The following is a 5,000-nucleotide window of genomic DNA, read 5'->3' on the forward strand; positions in this document are numbered from 1 at the left end:
CAGAGCCCCAGACCAGAACCCAAACCAGACACGACCCGCGCACGCTGCTCCGGAAAACACCAGAGCCCAGACCAGAACCCCAAACCAGACACGACCCCCGCACGCTGCTCCGGAAAACACCAGAGCCCAGACCAGAACCCAAACCAGACACGACCCGCGCACGCTGCTCCGGAAAACACCAGAGCCCAGACCAGACACGACCCGCGCACGCTGCTCCGGAAAACACCAGAGCCCAGACCAGAACCCAAACCAGACACGACCCAGGCACGCTGCTCCGGAAAACACCAGAGCCCAGACCAGAACCCAAACCAGACACGACCCGCACACGCTGCTCCGGAAAACACCAGAGCCCAGACCAGAACCCAAACCAGACACGACCCGCGCACGCTGCTCCGGAAAACACCAGAGCCCAGACCAGAACCCAAACCAGACACGACCCGCGCACGCTGCTCCGGAAAACACCAGAGCCCAGACCAGAACCCAAACCAGACACGACCCGCGCACGCTGCTCCGGAAAACACCAGAGCCCAGACCAGAACCCAAACCAGACACGACCCCCGCACGCTGCTCCGGAAAACACCAGAGCCCAGACCAGAACCCAAACCAGACACGACCCGCGCACGCTGCTCCGGAAAACACCAGAGCCCAGACCAGAACCCAAACCAGACACGACCCGCGCACGCTGCTCCGGAAAACACCAGAGCCCAGACCAGAACCCAAACCAGACACGACCCGCGCACGCTGCTCCGGAAAACACCAGAGCCCAGACCAGAACCCCAAACCAGACACGACCCCCGCACGCTGCTCCGGAAAACACCAGAGCCCAGACCAGAACCCAAACCAGACACGACCCGCGCACGCTGCTCCGGAAAACACCAGAGCCCAGACCAGAACCCAAACCAGACACGACCCGCGCACGCTGCTCCGGAAAACACCAGAGCCCAGACCAGAACCCAAACCAGACACGACCCCCGCACGCTGCTCCGGAAAACACCAGAGCCCAGACCAGAACCCAAACCAGACACGACCCGCGCACGCTGCTCCGGAAAACACCAGAGCCCAGACCAGAACCCAAACCAGACACGACCCGCGCACGCTGCTCCGGAAAACACCAGAGCCCAGACCAGAACCCAAACCAGACACGACCCGCGCACGCTGCTCCGGAAAACACCAGAGCCCAGACCAGAACCCAAACCAGACACGACCCGCGCACGCTGCTCCGGAAAACACCAGAGCCCAGACCAGAACCCAAACCAGACACGACCCCCGCACGCTGCTCCGGAAAACACCAGAGCCCAGACCAGAACCCAAACCAGACACGACCCCCGCACGCTGCTCCGGAAAACACCAGAGCCCAGACCAGAACCCAAACCAGACACGACCCGCGCACGCTGCTCCGGAAAACACCAGAGCCCAGACCAGAACCCAAACCAGACACGACCCGCGCATGCTGCTCCGGAAAACACCAGAGCCCAGACCAGAACCCAAACCAGACACGACCCGCGCACGCTGCTCCGGAAAACACCAGAGCCCAGACCAGAACCCAAACCAGACACGACCCGCGCACGCTGCTCCGGAAAACACCAGAGCCCAGACCAGAACCCAAACCAGACACGACCCGCGCACGCTGCTCCGGAAAACACCAGAGCCCAGACCAGAACCCAAACCAGACACGACCCAGGCACGCTGCTCCGGAAAACACCAGAACCCAGACCAGAACCCAAACCAGACACGACCCGCGCACGCTGCTCCGGAAAACACCAGAGCCCAGACCAGAACCCCAAACCAGAACCCAAACCAGACACGACCCGCGCACGCTGCTCCGGAAAACACCAGAGCCCAGACCAGACACGACCCGCGCACGCTGCTCCGGAAAACACCAGAGCCCAGACCAGAACCCAAACCAGACACGACCCACGCACGCTGCTCCGGAAAACACCAGAGCCCAGACCAGAACCCAAACCAGACACGACCCGCGCACGCTGCTCCGGAAAACACCAGAGCCCAGACCAGAACCCAAACCAGACACGACCCACGCACGCTGCTCCGGAAAACACCAGAGCCCAGACCAGAACCCCAAACCAGAACCCAAACCAGACACGACCCGCGCACGCTGCTCCGGAAAACACCAGAGCCCAGACCAGAACCCAAACCAGACACGACCCACGCACGCTGCTCCGGAAAACACCAGAGCCCAGACCAGAACCCCAAACCAGAACCCAAACCAGACACGACCCGCGCACGCTGCTCCGGAAAACACCAGAGCCCAGACCAGAACCCAAACCAGACACGACCCACGCACGCTGCTCCGGAAAACACCAGAGCCCAGACCAGAGCCCAAACCAGACACGACCCGCGCACGCTGCTCCGGAAAACACCAGAGCCCAGACCAGAACCCAAACCAGACACGACCCGCGCACGCTGCTCCGGAAAACACCAGAGCCCAGACCAGAACCCAAACCAGACACGACCCGCGCACGCTGCTCCGGAAAACACCAGAGCCCAGACCAGAACCCAAACCAGACACGACCCGCGCACGCTGCTCCGGAAAACACCAGAGCCCAGACCAGAACCCAAACCAGACACGACCCGCGCACGCTGCTCCGGAAAACACCAGAGCCCAGACCAGAACCCAAACCAGACACGACCCGCGCACGCTGCTCCGGAAAACACCAGAGCCCAGACCAGAACCCAAACCAGACACGACCCGCGCACGCTGCTCCGGAAAACACCAGAGCCCAGACCAGAACCCAAACCAGACACGACCCGCGCACGCTGCTCCGGAAAACACCAGAGCCCAGACCAGAACCCAAACCAGACACGACCCGCGCACGCTGCTCCGGAAAACACCAGAGCCCAGACCAGAACCCAAACCAGACACGACCCGCGCACGCTGCTCCGGAAAACACCAGAACCCAAACCTGACACGACCCGCGCACGCTGCTCCCAAAAACACCAGAGCCCAGACCAGAACCCCAAACCAGACACGACCCGCGCACGCTGCTCCGGAAAACACCAGAGCCCAGACCAGACACGACCCCCGCACGCTGCTCCGGAAAACACCAGAGCCTAGACCAGAACCCAAACCAGACACGACCCGCGCACGCTGCTCCGGAAAACACCAGAGCCCAGACCAGAACCCAAACCAGACACGACCCGCGCACGCTGCTCCGGAAAACACCAGAGCCCAGACCAGAACCCAAACCAGACACGACCCGCGCACGCTGCTCCGGAAAACACCAGAGCCCAGACCAGAACCCAAACCAGACACGACCCGCGCACGCTGCTCCGGAAAACACCAGAGCCCAGACCAGAACCCAAACCAGACACGACCCGCGCACGCTGCTCCGGAAAACACCAGAGCCCAGACCAGAACCCAAACCAGACACGACCCGCGCATGCTGCTCCGGAAAACACCAGAGCCCAGACCAGAACCCAAACCAGACACGACCCGCGCACGCTGCTCCGGAAAACACCAGAGCCCAGACCAGAACCCAAACCAGACACGACCCGCGCACGCTGCTCCCAAAAACACCAGAGCCCAGACCAGAACCCAAACCAGACACGACCCGCGCACGCTGCTCCGGAAAACACCAGAGCCCAGACCAGAACCCAAACCAGACACGACCCCCGCACGCTGCTCCGGAAAACACCAGAGCCCAGACCAGAACCCAAACCAGACACGACCCCCGCACGCTGCTCCGGAAAACACCAGAGCCCAGACCAGAACCCAGACCAGACACGACCCGCGCACGCTGCTCCGGAAAACACCAGAGCCCAGACCAGAACCCAAACCAGACACGACCCGCGCACGCTGCTCCGGAAAACACCAGAGCCCAGACCAGAACCCAAACCAGACACGACCCGCGCACGCTGCTCCGGAAAACACCAGAGCCCAGACCAGAACCCAAACCAGACACGACCCGCGCACGCTGCTCCGGAAAACACCAGAGCCCAGACCAGAACCCAAACCAGACACGACCCGCACACGCTGCTCCGGAAAACACCAGAGCCCAGACCAGAACCCAAACCAGACACGACCCGCGCACGCTGCTCCGGAAAACACCAGAGCCCAGACCAGAACCCAAACCAGACACGACCCGCGCACGCTGCTCCGGAAAACACCAGAGCCCAGACCAGAACCCAAACCAGACACGACCCGCGCACGCTGCTCCGGAAAACACCAGAGCCCAGACCAGAGCTGGTCTGCTGGACTCAGTTTAGTTTCAATCACACTGATGAAGGCACTAGAGCCCCAAACTAGAGCTGGTCTGCTGGACTCAGTTTAGCTTCAATCACGCTGATGAAGGCACTAGAGCCCCAAACTAGAGCTGTTTGAAATCAGTAACACCCAGTATCACAGTCCAGTAGTATTTCATGTTAGATTTCTGAAATGTGACATTTTTTTTCAATGTCAGTTTTTCTGTTCAGTATCTGGAAAACTACAAAGCGCTGGGTGTGGAATTCAATATGTTAACAAGGGAACATTATTCAGCAGCTTTCATTGGACTCTATGAAGCTGAGGGAGTTCATTCTATATAGAGGGTGTGGAATTCAATATGTTAACAAGGGAACATTATTCAGCAGCTTTCATTGGACTCTATGAAGCTGAGGGAGTTCATCCTATATAGAGGGGGTGGAATTCAATATGTTAACAAGGGAACATTATTCAGCAGCTTTCATTGGACTCTATGAAGCTGAGGGAGTTCATTCTATATAGAGGGGGTGGAATTCAATATGTTAACAAGGGAACATTATTCAGCAGCTTTCATTGGACTCTATGAAGCTGAATCAGTTCATTCTATATAGAGGGTGATGCTGCTAAACTTTTGCCCACAGCTGTACATGATGTATCGTAATAGAGGTCTGTATCGCTTGTGATACGAGACCACAGCATAAAGAACTACAGCTCCCAGCATGCCTCACCATTGCCGCGGGTGTAGAGGCATGCTGGGAGCCGTAGTCCTAGCCAGCAAGTTCATTCTACAGGGAGATGCAAA

The 5,000-nt window shown here is 59.3% G+C and overlaps 1 protein-coding gene across 7 annotated transcripts in view; it reads left to right on the forward strand.

The window, feature by feature from the left end:
• LOC131728038 (histone acetyltransferase p300-like) overlaps window positions 1-5,000 on the forward strand; it is a 63,745-nt gene that overhangs the window by 24,280 nt on the left and 34,465 nt on the right. The gene's annotated exons all lie outside the window — the stretch shown is intronic.

Source organism: Acipenser ruthenus, unplaced genomic scaffold, assembly GCF_902713425.1.
Source record: "Acipenser ruthenus unplaced genomic scaffold, fAciRut3.2 maternal haplotype, whole genome shotgun sequence".
Lineage (NCBI taxonomy): Eukaryota > Metazoa > Chordata > Actinopteri > Acipenseriformes > Acipenseridae > Acipenser > Acipenser ruthenus.